The sequence below is a fragment of the Medicago truncatula genome, chromosome 8 (genome assembly GCF_003473485.1).
Source record: "Medicago truncatula cultivar Jemalong A17 chromosome 8, MtrunA17r5.0-ANR, whole genome shotgun sequence".
NCBI classification, from domain to species: Eukaryota; Viridiplantae; Streptophyta; class Magnoliopsida; order Fabales; family Fabaceae; genus Medicago; species Medicago truncatula.
Genome location: NC_053049.1, coordinates 48625970 through 48640216, shown reverse-complemented (window position 1 = coordinate 48640216; position 14247 = coordinate 48625970). Strand labels below are relative to the sequence as shown.

Sequence of the window (14247 nt, the reverse complement as noted above, 5' to 3'; positions counted from 1 at the left end):
GATTAGTTATCGACCGTTAGATCAAAAATCAAGGACTCCAATATAAAACATCATTTAAACACACCACCTCACACTATCATTCTCTCTCCTTTCTCACCTTCTTGTTTCCTTCACTATGTCTTTTATATGTGAAAATGGTAGGATTAGTTATCGACCGTTAGATCAAAAATCAAGGACTCCAATATAAAACATCATTTAAACACACCACATCACACTATCATTCTCTCTCCTTTCTCACCTTCTTGTTTCCTTCACTTTCTTTTAATAAATTAATATTTATGACACTTTCTATATATATATATATATATATATATATATATATATATATATATATATATACATGCATGTGTTTGTATGAATCTTCACTTTCTTTCAATAAATTAACATTTATGTAGCGGTGTCTGTGTCCTATATTTTTTAGATTAACGGTGTCGACATATCTGTGTCAGATGTCTTTGTGAGAGTACATGCTTCATAGCTAAAGACAGGGAAAAATGCGTTAAAAAATTTCATAATTTCATTTCAAATATATCAACTTTCAGTCCTTTAAATATAACAGTTCTTATCCTCTAAAAATTTCTTTCAATTTTCTGTCTTTACAAAAAATTTCATATTTGACTTTGACTTTTCAACATTGATGTTCAAAAACATATTGTTTGTGAGTTACATGCGTTAGCGCAGTAGAAAGAGCGGACAGACGGGTACGGAAGTGTCCGCCGTGCCCGTCTAGACGCTAGTCTTTTTAATTAGAAAATAAACAATTTCATATTATTAATTTGAAGTTACAGATATATTAGTAATGTAATAAAGATTAAAAATTAAATATCAAGATTGAATCTTTATGTATGAGAAAAATATACGAACATTAGCGACTTGCAACTGGAAATGATTTGCCTGAACTGGAATCTTCCTTCCTTCTTGACCGAAACCAGGTCGGTCAGGGAACCTTATCACCTTCTTCTGAGACGATGGAGCAGAAGCCTCGGGAACCATCTCCGGCGTAAGCTTCGAACTAAGTGCTTCCATTGAAACCGTCGTCGGAGGCGGAGACAGAGACGGAACGGTTGAAACCGAACTCGAACCAGCAACAACCGGTGCTACGACGGATGGATGATAACTAGCCTGCGCTGATGTTGACGAAGAAGCGGTGACTGCAACCGGAGTTGGAGTGGAAGATGGAACGGTGTGTCCACCGCGTGAAATCTGCGGAGAGGGTTCGCTACGGCAAGAATCGGGATGGTTTGCACCACGGCCACGGCCTGATGGTGGAGCATTGACGACGGACGATTGTTGAGAAAACGTCGGAAAAAGTTGGTTACGGCGAGGATAAAGATGGTTTGTGCAAATGCAACGAAACATTGTGAGGAAAAACAGTTACGGAGAAGATTTTAGAATGATTTTTATTTTTGTGAAGAAGATTGTGAGAGTGGGTTTTATAAGCAGTTTGAAAAGTTTGAACGATTTTCTTTAAACTAATAAAAAATGAAAAAGAGAGTGTGAAATGAGAATGAAAGTATTTTCATTGGTTACTACTTAGAGAGAGAGAGAGAGAGTAGAAAGAAGAAAACTGTATCGTTTAAGAGGAATGAGAAAAAAGAATGACTACACACACACAACTAAATATTCTGCATGCGGTTGTATGGTACTGTGTGCAATTCGTCGATAGAGTAATGATACATAGACACCCTTAGGTGGTAATACACTCTTTAACACCCACACAAAAATCTGACACGTAGTCACGTGGACCCCGTACAAGCATACTTTCTCTTTTCTCTCATCTTCTCTCTTCCTAATGCATGGGGTGTACAAGGGTGTATGAGAATAAATATGTCTATGTATCATTACTCAATCAATATAGGACATGTGGAAATTAATACATTCAAATTAATTATCTCTTTTTATTCTCATTGGACAATTTTGGTTTCTATTGATCAGTTTCTAGTATATGATGCCATGATTTACAAAATTGTGCTTATAAGCATAGCTGATCATCCTTAACCAAAAAAGTAACAATAAGTGCAACACATAGCCAATGGAAAAGACTCTCTTTTGCTCATCCTTAACTATTTCTAAAGCATAACTAAATTATTTTCCATCCAAAAGTCCTTCTTCCTTTGCACTTTTTAATATTGCAACACATGTTGGAATAGAATATTTTCCATTGACATGAGATGTTGCTTCAATTTCAGCCTTTTCAACTTCATTATGATTTTCTGCTACTTGGACTAATCGTTCTAATGTTTTTCTCATAGCTGGTGCAGTCCCAACCTTTGCCTTACTCTTTGTTGCTTTCTCATCCTTGGTGAAACCTTTCTTTTATTTTTTGATTGAGTGTTTTCCATAGGGCTTAACTCATCAATGTTGAGTTCATCATCAGATTCAATAATTTCACGAGCCACATCTGCAGTAGTATTTTTTCCAGTAGACTCTAATGGCACACCCATAGCTGGTGCACATGCACATTGACTAGTTGCCACAATCTCTCCAAATATGAATTCCAATTCATCACAAAATTCCAAACCTTGAAATCGAAATTTCGCATATTTCACATTCTCATGTGTAACCAATAAAAATAGATAAAATTTAGGCTATCTAAATTCTCCTATTTACTTTCAATGAATAAAAATTAAAGTTCATAGTACTAACCCTTATCTTAGCATCCCACCAAGCAGAATCAGCATCAATATTTCCTATATGATGATTCCATCCTAAACCAGTTTCTTTTCCTAGTAATTGTTTCCATATAGTCCACTCACCTCTTAAAGTGTCCATCCTATTCTTCAGCTGCTTTTGAGTATAGTTTTTATTAGCACGCTTGTTGTACTCGTCACGTATTTCTTCCCATTTTTTATTTCTAAAAGCAATTCCTAGTTTTCCGCATTTATGAATCTCAACCATACAAATGTCAAGTAACATTTTGGTACTAAATGTATCCCACTTTGCTTTTCCTAAATTTTCAGAACTATTTGGGAGGCTTTCTTTAGAAGCCATGAACTGCAACAATACATATATTAGAAACTTGTGTATATTTATGAATCATAAATATGTAAGCAAACATTTTTTTTTAATAAAGGCAGAGAAAATTAAATTGCAGAAAAAAAAAAGTGGTAAATAGAACAGTTGGGGGGACTCAAAGCCTTAAGCCAATGAAACAAAAAGAGCGGCTAAAAGAACCCAAACAAAGGCTAAGCCAAAACAAACACAATGGTAGTTCTGCAAGCTAACTAAATCCCTTAGGATAACTCAGACACTGCTACAACTACCATACGCAGAAAGCAAAGTCAAGTCTCTAACCACAAACCAGGAGACAAATTCTAACCAAAATTCTGTCCAGATGAGAGCCACAACTATCCATATAGCAAACATGTTAATATATATACACACACACATAAGGAAGAATAAGGTTTTTATTTCTTTAAAACCATTTTTTCTCTAACGAAAAATTTCTTAGCAATTTTGATGTTGGTGCTATTGTATATAGGAAAATGCTAATGTTAAGAAATAAAGTTTAGTAATATTTTATTGAGATGTGCTTAACCAACTCTTTAAAAGTGTAAAAAAAAAATATATATTTTTATTATAAAACTTTCTTTTTTAAATCCTTTAACAAGAACAATTGTTAACAAACATACATAAACATAGACACCGAACACATACGTCGAAATTGATAATAATTTTACAAAATAATATAATTTAATGTAATTATAAGTGTCGGTGTTGAACACCGATGTATCAAATACCAACGTATATCTAACATCAAAACACATCTAGTTCAAAAAATATTCGTATTTGTTAATATAACTCTTGTACACTTCTGGTTGACGTGTTGAATATATTCATATATATTGCATTTAGTAGTATTAAATATTCTTAATATACATACTTACGTTGACATGTTGTTTTACTTTGACTTTGATTTAGTTGATTTTGAGTCATATATCATATATAGCAAACATATGTCAGACATGAATAAAGGAACATGCAACTTGCAATCACAAAAGCATAAAAAAGTATGGTTTTAATTGAATAACAAACAAAAAAAGAAAACCGAAGTGCATAGAATACCGATTTGATAACATGATTCAACAAAATCGAAAAGAAAAAACAAACAAAATAATATAGATGCAGTGAAAAATAGTAGATCTGAAAAGTCTGACAACAGCAGCAGCTAAGTTGAAGAGATGTGGGAACGGTTAAGAAGAATAACTTATATATATAGGCAAATAAAAAATGCGGGAACAGTTGAGATAAACATGTAGAAAATGCGGGAACACGTAAATATATATATATATATATATATATAGGCAAATAAAAAATGAAAAAAATATTAAAAATAGTGCCAAGCGGGTTTCGAAGTGTGTTCCATTGCACAAAAGCTCCGAATTTTTTCCAAAAGTTCATTTCTATAGCTTCTCGTAGAAGCTCAATCTATTCAATTTTGTACATTGAACAAAAGCTACTTCTTGGGGTAAATAGCTTTATTAGAAATGTGTTTGGCCCTACTTTCTCCTTATAAGGAGAAGAGAAGCCCAAAAAAGCTTAGCCAAACAAGCTCTTAGTTCACCTTCAAATTGTTCAATTAACCAATCTTATATCTCTATCAACCTAATTAAAACCTGATCTTTTACTTTAACTATTAAATTAATTAAGTTGTTCAAATTTGTTTTAAATAAAAGTGTTTTTTTTTTTATTTCGTTAAACTTAAATTCTCAGTTCTCTAAAGTATAGAATCTATAAGGGAATTCCATCACGTTCTTAATTTAATTAGGAAATATTAGATAATACATTTATCAAGATTTTACTTAGACCATCTACAATGGCTTATTGAATGCCATTTTCATCAGGTTGAAATCATTGGAGAGGGTTATTGAAAATGAGAGAAGAGGAGAGAGGTGATGAAAGGTTTAAACATATTGAAAGTCTGACCGCAGGGGCCATGTGTCCGTTTTTCATTTGCCAAGCTGGGCGTGTGTGAGACACGTGCCGACAACGCGCGTCACTAGCAGGAAAATGCGGAGAGAGAATGAGTTGTGGGTAAAGCAGTGACACGTGTTGCTTCACGATTGGCTGCTTGGATTTTTATCTTCTTAATAATTTGGACTCAATTATTTCATTGCAAATAATTTTTATTTTATTTTTTTTACCAAAATTCATGATTTTTTTTTCTCTACAAATAGAGAATTGGATTATTTGATTTGGACACAGAAAAGAAAAAAAAACCAAGTTTTTCACTCTCTTAATCTTATTAAAAGCATTTCTTTTGAAGTTTTAATATTTGTTTAGTGAAATGGATCTCAATAATAATCAATTCAACACCCAAAATTCTTCTGATTATTTGTGTGTTGTGTGCTTGTTTGTTGTCTTGCATTTTAAGCTATTTGTGTGTTGCGTGCTTAGTTTGTTGTATTGCATTTTAAGTTAAGAAAATAAAAATAAATTATTTAAATAAATTTTGTTTCTACAAAAAAAAATGTTAAGTGTATCTTTATTTTAATTTAATTATAATTGATAATTGTAATTTTATATAATTATAAAAACAAAATGATAAAATTAAATAAGAATAAGGAATAAAAGGTGGTGGGGTAGGGTGTTGAATGAAAAAACCATTGAAGAGATAAAAATTGAATGGGTGTTCAATTAAGAGAGAGAAAATGACGTGGAGTGTTGGGAATTGAAAAAGTGTGTGTACATGGTCTTAGTCACATTGTATTAAGAGAGAGAAAATGACGTGGAGTGTTGAATTAAGGTGATTTTGAGGGTTATTGAAAATTTTCAACCATTGTACATGGTCTTAATCACATTGTATTAGTACATGTTTGATATTAAAGTGAATTAGTCAAAAGTCAAAATCAATCTAAGTTACTTTGTTGATGTTTGTAGTTATATGTGAATTTACAAAAAGAAAAAAAAAAAGTTGTCTTATACCTAAAAAATACTTCCCCGTCCCTAATTATAAGACCCTTTTGCTAAAATCACGGGAATTAAGAAAGTGGATATTTGTATTAAAGTTGTTTGTAATCACTGTTGTTTTTACAATTTTATCCTTAAGAGAGAGAGAGAGTTAGTTTATGTTTTCCATATGCTATTTATTGCTGATTGAAGAAAAATATGTATAATAAATAGGGGCATGTATGTAAATAAATAATTAATGTAGTTGGAAATAACAAAGGGGTCTTATAAAAAGGGACAAAAAAAATTCTCAAAAGGATCTTATAATTAGGGACGGAGGGAGTAATATATTGTGACGCAATATGATTTTATAATACTCCTATATTTTCTTTAAAAAAAAAAGAAAATACTCCTATATTTAACAAAACACGATGACTAATTATGATTTTGATTAATCCATAGTAAATATTATTAAAGTGTGAATTTTGTAAAATATTACATATGTTTTGAGAAATGTTGATTGATTAGGGGTTATAGACATTATAGTTGATTATATTATTTTTAACTTTTTTGATAGCAGATGAATAAATAAAGGTCAAATAGTATGATATCTTGTTGTAGAACTTTTTATGATGAAATAAATTGCTCAAGTTAAATGTTTATATATGTATTCTATTTTTCGTTTTAGACTTTCTTTAAATAAATTAAAATATATGTAACAGTGTCGGTGTCCTATATTTTTTACATTAGCAATGTCGACGCGTCTGTATCAGTGTCGTGTTAGGTGTCCGTATCGGAATCCATGCTTCATAAAAGGTAACTGTTTTTTTTTTTTTTTTTAAAGAAGTAACTTATTCAATCTCAATTACGGTTCTAAATTACAATCATGATTCATGAACTTTGGCATATAACTTATAGATTTATGAAATAGGTGTACTAGTACACCTTAATTGAAGGGTGTACCGTAGAAACTCCATATATATATATATATATATGGGGTTTTGCTAAAAGACACTTTCATGGTGGCTTCTAGCAAAACTCATATACAGTAGAAACTCTATAAATTAATAATGTCGGGACCGGAGAAATTTATTAATTTAGAGAGTTATTAATTTATCGATAAATTAATAATTATTAATTTAAAGAGTTTTTAAGTAATTATACTGTACATACCAAACAAAAAGACAAATTAGTCTATGTCTTAAGACCTCCAGACTATGATCAATCAATGTGGCTATCGTAATAAGATGGATATCGACAATCTAATGAACTACCTAGGTGAAAATGAAGCATGTTCGGAGGTTCAGAGTTTAGAAGATATTGTGCGTACTATCATTGAGAACAATGCAAAGGATGACGACGAAGATGATACGGTGTCTTTGGAGCCTGTTACGCGAAAGGAAGCATTTATGGCGTCGAACACTCTTCACAACTTTATGATACAATACAAAAATACAACACCTCAGCTATTGGATGCAATAAGAAAAGTTAGAGATGAGCTCCAAACAGACTTGAACTTTAAAGGAAAACAAACAACTATTGAATCATATTTCAACAAAGTGTAATAATATTTTTTTTCTTCAGTTTCTATGAATTATTAATTTATGATTTTCTTGGGACCGAAAATTATAAAGGGATCTCCTAAAAAATTATTATCTTATTATTTTATCGAATTATTCAATTTTTTACACTGGCCCAAATCGGGACCGGACAAATTTATTATTTTAGAGAGTTTATTAATTTACCGAGTATTAATTTAAAGAGTTTCTGTTGTACATACATACATACATACATACATACATACATAGAGGGGAATGCTAATGCATACCCATTCAAAAAATAGAAGGTGTGTATTAGCAATGTACACCTATTGTATTTAGACCAAAAACCCCCCACCTTTATTTTTAAAAGCCACGATAAGGATTTGGTTTTATGGTAGTTTAAATTTTTTCTCTTTCCCTGCGGTTAATGAATAGTCTTTTCTCTCTCTCTACAATTATTACTTTTTTTGTTCACGATGACTGCTTAAAAACCATATCTTTATCCATCAGTCTTCTTATTTACATCCAAAACACCATCTTGTTAACTTTCACCGTATGGCAATGGAAATTTTATAAATCGGAGGTGAAAAAAATTTCATTAGTAAAAATGCTTTGTTGAATCGTGAACAAGATCCAAGTAAAATAATGCTTTAAAAAACATCTTCATGCATGTTTTTTGTTTTATTCCAGTTGAAGGAAACAAAGGCGGATTACATCATAATCATTTGAATTTGATGTTGCCTTACAGCAGTAATTAGACTAAAGAGGATAACGAAGTTTTTGCACAGAACTACTCGTGGGAGAGAGAGAAGAACAGAGTGATTAGATCCAACTGTAAATTAATTCCTCTCACCCTCTTATTATACCTCTATTAAATTAATATATGAGTTTTGCTACAATAGATCCACCTTAATTTGTGAAGGTCCATCTGCACCTTTTCAGTTGGACCAAAAATCCAACTGTTGCTTTTTGAAAAAAAAAAAGAAAAAAAAAACAGGGATAAAGTTGTAATTGACCAGTCTATTAATTATGTTGGGGTCATCTTTCTTTGTCTTCCCCCATTAACTGCATCTTGTTCCTTTGTTGTCTTCCCCAACGGCTGAACAAGGTAGAGAGCGTTGGTGGCTCTGGTAACGCTCAAGATGCCGGCCGACAGCTTTGACTTTGGAAAGTCGAACACGAAGCTTCAAATTTAAACCGGCCATTTTCCTAAATGTCAAACCTCAAAATCAGATTTGTTCATTTTCTAATAGATGTTGTTGACCCAAAATTAAGTTTAAATCTTTTCAATTGGTTTTTCTTCTTATGGAATAATTAAGTGAGATAAAGTGATAGTGGAGACTGGAGAGAGAAATGGTGAATGACTCCTAATTCTTTGGCTGAAGAGGGTGTTGTTGTACCCATGGCAGAGATAACAAATTCAATCATAAATGGATTTTTTTTTTCTTTATACAATTTATTATTATTGATATAAATCTGTGTTTGGGTTAATTTGATTTTTCCATAACAAGAGCAAGAATTGACCATAGAACAAAATATTGTTTTTTTTCTTAAGGAAACAAAATATTGTTATAAGCTTTAATCTTGTTGATGTTGCAAAAATATTAGCTTCGGTTTATTGCTGTTGTTGATAGGAAATATTCAAGCATGCTTTCTCCTTTTGTTGTCCTCCAGCAAAATCGTTTTTTCATTTACATGTAAACACATAGCTGCTGCTCTTGATTTGATTTGAAGAAAAGAAGATGAAAGAAAAATGGAACAAGGGAACCAAGAGAGAGAGAACACGTGAGAGAGAAAATAAGAAATAAAAAACATTAATCACTAATCATGAATTACAATTTTATCCTTGAGTTTTAATTTTTTTTCAAAAAGTAATAGTTGGGTTTTTGGTCCAACTGAAAAGGTGCAGCATGCTAAAATGGACCTTCACAAATTAAGGTGGATCTATTGTAGCAAAACCATATATATATATATATATATATATATATATATTAGACTCTTGATCCGTGCTGTTGCACGGGTCCTATCGACCGTAATTGATACCGATAACTGACCTTTGACTCATGAGATGCATGAGTCTATCAATAAACATCAATAAAATTATTAGAAATACAATATCATAATAAAATTTGTCTTGACATGTTTTTCCATGGCAAATGCCAATCATGTCTTGATTCAAGATTATGGTCAACTTAATTGATCGTTCATCATGCTGAAAGTTTATGAGAATAACCATAGCAAATTACCGTCATATATATAAAATTAAGATGAAATTGATTTTCATATCATTTACTTATGTGAAAAATTGTTTCCTTTTTTTAAAGACTCTACATTTTTTTATTTTATTTTTACGTTCGCTGACTGAATACAATTATGTATTCATGATGGACCACAATTTATACGATAAAAAATGAGTTGATAGTGAGAAACAGCAAACATGAATTGATATAGAAAACTCAAAAGTGGATGTCACCGCTATTCATAAAAAGATAAAAATGGCATCAGAGATTCACATGGTTTACTCTAAAGTAATATTAAATCCAAGATTCAAGCTTAAAAACAAAACATACTTAATTAAAGCCAATCCAGCAAAAGGTGCAAATACAAATTTGTATCCAAAATAGTTAACCCAGCCCTTACATAATTCACACAAAATATGACAACTCCATAAATGGAAAATTTTAACTAAGAAAGGGACAACAAACAATTAGATAGCCAAAATGGTTTCACTAAAGAGATGTCGACATAACTAATATTACCAAATAATGCTCCTTGATTACTTTGAATCTTCAATCATGATCCATGGCATTTTAGGAATCTTTGCGGTGGATGCATTTCAGATCTTTTTTTCCACTAATTTTCTATCAGCAGGAATCCAAGTGCTTCTGAAGTTCTGATATGTGTATGGCAGTTAAAATCTTTGTTTTTGCAGCAACTTCTGCACCTTGAGTATGCACAATCCTTCTTTGCTTGGTTCCCACAGTCTTAACATTTTAGACCCTTTAACACTTCTCCCCCTAGTTGGGTTGAATACATTTTTTTCCATCTCTTTAGCTTTTAAACTAAAGATCATCCTTTTATGAGTTTCCTTTTGGTCGTAGGGTGGTACTACCTCCGGTCCTATTTATAAGAGAAATTTAGGTCAACAAAAGTGAATGTATTTGGACTGAATTTTTAACTAGATACATCAACTTTTATTGACCCAAAATTCTCTTATAAATAGGACCGGAGGGAGTATTATACTATATCCTCTATGTGATGGGCATAAAAGAAAGCAATAATTTTCTATTACAAATATGTAAGTACTTCAGTACATGAGAATTAGAAAAGAAATTATTAATTTACAGCATGGCAAAGCTGCCATTATAAGGGAAACTAAATCAAGGTAGAAGTATAACACTCAACAGTATGAAAGCAACAGCAAAGCTGCCGTACAATAACTGTGTAATTAGCTTATTCCATAAATTTCCTAACCGCTTAAATTGACATGACTAAAAAGTGAGATGCATATATAACATTGGTTTGTAACTCTAATGATCTAAATGAGACGACAAAGAAACAAATCAAAAAGAAAATAATATTTTCTTTAATGTAATTTAAAAGAATTACCAAGAGGGGATATTTGAGTCAATTGAGCATAGAGAAACAAAGGAGGATACTTTAACATTTAACTTGATATGGAATGAACCTTATATGATCCAACCGAAGTTAGTTTAAATCATTGTTATATAATCTATGATAAATCAAGGAAGCTTGACAGAAAACAATATTATAACTTTTATAACAAAGAAAAAGTTAGAAGAAAGTTATGTAGCTGAAATAGAATAATTAACTCAGAAAACACTATGTAAAACCAATCCAAATCCAAATTTTCTACATTTGACACCTTCTGCACAAAATGGTAAAACAAAATTGGAAAGTGACAGCATAAAAGGCATGGAAAATATAATTCATTGACATATTATTCCAATACTAAAGATGATGAACTGACATCTTTTCCAAATCTCTCTCCAAAGTTCTAATACTTACCAGTCAGCAAACTAACCTCTCTTTTTCAAATCTTTCTCCAAAATACTCAAGTGTCAATCTTTAAATAAAAACCAAATTTTTTCCTACAAAACATTATAGCCAACCTAAAAGGAATGATAAATTGTACTTAGACACAAACAGAGTACAAAAGGTACCACACAACTACATCAAAGGTACCTTATTATATAAAAGAGTAGCAGATACGAAACTGACAAAATTAGAATGTAAAAAAATACAACAATGACACAACGTACTGATATTGATCTTCAATAACTGAGTCCTCCCTAAATCCTGCATAATTTCTAAGTCAGAAGGTCAAGTAAATAAGTCCTAATCTAAAAAAGAACTCGTTAGCACTTTTTTAAGTTTATATAAGTGGAGGAGTTGGAACTCAACAGCGAGAGCTACCTAAGAATTCAAAAAAGAACTCATTTTTAACAGAGTATGAATAAACGTATACTGTGATCAATAATCTCAGCTTAGTAAACAATTCATTGAACAAAACTGTTACACATTCTCAACAGTTATTCAACCATTACAATAAAAAAAATGATTTAATATCATTGATCACCAATAGCTATTTGACATTCTTGCTTCAAATATAAGATTTAAATCACAGAGTTAAACAAATTTACATAACATTGTTTTCAAGTTTCAAGAATCACTTTAGCAGCCACATTTGAAATAGTATATTGAGCACAACCAAAAGCAAAATTAAAGATAAAAGAAGAATATATGAAGTGATGTAAAGAAAAAAAACAACCAAAAGCATAAATAACCTAAATCATGTAAGAAAATGGCAGAACACCGATGTGGTGAGAAGAATGACTCAAACAGATAAGAAGTAGCTTCACAGTGATATGGCAGAACACCTAGAAGAAGTAGCTTAACAGTAGCATACACAGACGAAAGATGACATTTATATATAATCCATTGAAATACACATTGGATGTTTGAAAAGAAAAAAAAATTCAAGGAAAACAATCCATAAATTGAAATGAATTAATTGACATGGCTCTTGCATACTAACAATGCCCTTCACAGTACATATACCTTAATCGTTACACAACCGAGGAAATTGAGTTTTGTAAACATAAAAAAGAAAAAAAAAGGTGCGCATGAAGTTGCAAAGTCCAAATTTTGTTGAAGGGTAATCAAATTAGGTTAGTAAGACTCATAAAATGTGAAGGAAAGCAAAGAATAAAACACATATGATTAAATCAAACCATCATTGGTTACCTAGATATCAACTTAGAGCTTAGATATCAACAACAAAGAGGAGTCAGTCAAGAATAGAGATAAGTATAAACCAACAAAAAATAACAAAATCTCCAAACAAAAAGGTAAGATCGATAAATTGAACTTATTCATTAAATTTCTAAATTAGTATGACCCGTCATAGAGCTGATCAAAATAAAAAAATTCAATATTTTCATTTTCAAGCTGCAAAACATTTTCATTTTCAAGCTACAAAACAAAACCAAATGGAAGAAATAAGCTATAAATAAAAGAAGGAACAATAACGGAAAAAGCTTAGTAGCCATAACTGTAATAGGGGCGGAGGGGTCGGATCCAGGAGGGAAACCGACGGCAGGGGTAAGGGTTAGGGTGAAGAGGTGGGAAATTGGAAATGCCATGGAAAGACTCGTACTAAGGAGGTTGAAAGGATTGCGACGACGGCGGAGGAGGGTGGCCGGAATAGGATTTGAGTTTGCCGTGTTCGGTCATGATTGTTTGTTTGGTGGAAGTTGGGGGTTAGGAGGGAAGAACGAAGCCACTCACCGATCTGGAGTGAATTCATGGATGAGTTTAACTGATTGTTTGTTCATGGGTATGAATGGAGTGTGAGAGAAGAAGAACCGGATTGGAATGATGTTAGAGAGAAAGTAAGGAATATGGAGCAGTGTGCAACACTGTTTTTTAAGATGGATAGACATTTGAAGAGATATACAGTGTTAGCGATGGATGTTGATTGGTTAGTTTGAAAATTGTTTGTAGTTAAAGAGGTAATTGAAAGGATATGATATTGATGGAAGTATATGAAATGTGAGGTAACAACCGCTGAGATTTGTTGGGGTGGTTGGCAGATTAACATAGCAATTAAGATGGGTTTAGGAGGGAAATTAGGGAGTGATTAGGGCTAAGGTGACAGCTCATCAAGTCTAGCTTTAATAGTAAAGGATAGGCATTTCAAATGAGAGGAGGAGTTTTTTTTTTTTTTTTGATACAAATGAGAGGAGTTTTTAAATGAGAGGGTGAGAGGAATTAATTTAGACCGTTGGATCTAAATCAACGCTTCAAATTTAATTGGTCAAAAGGGTCATTTACGGTAACCTCCACACTCTGCTCTTCTCTCTCTCACACTCCGGTAGTTCTGTGCTGCGATCTTCTTCATGGTTTTAATTAGATTTGGTTCATTTTATTTTTAAAGGCTGATTCATTATATTTACTTTTTGGGTTTTAAATATCAATCGACAATCCAAAAGGCTTTGGGTGTTAGTGTTGCATAAGGAACCATAACAATGTGAATCCCGTTGATGAGTAGATCTGACGAGTGTTCGTCGTCGTTGTTCCTGCAACACCCCGTTTCCCAAAAATCAATTAATTAATAAAAATGCATCAGAGTAATTCCCAAACGGGCATGTCACACTACATTTTCAAATTTTCTTAAATAGAATATAAAATCTATTTAATAAACATCCTTCAAAATCATCATTGATTTTGCAGCGGAAAATTTGCATCAAAACAACAACGGCAACTGTTTAAATCTCCATAATTAAATATTGGC

At 31.9% G+C, this 14247-nt stretch overlaps 1 long non-coding RNA gene across 1 annotated transcript; it reads right to left on the bottom strand.

The window, feature by feature from the left end:
* Window positions 1–9976: 9976 nt before the first annotated feature.
* Window positions 9977–13498, bottom strand: LOC112417020 (uncharacterized). The gene is made up of 2 exons (XR_003007449.2): window positions 11714–13498; window positions 9977–10550 (listed from the first exon to the last, which is right to left on the bottom strand). It is a non-coding gene; the product is annotated as an uncharacterized lncRNA (long non-coding RNA).
* Between the last annotated feature and the right edge of the window lie 749 nt (window positions 13499–14247).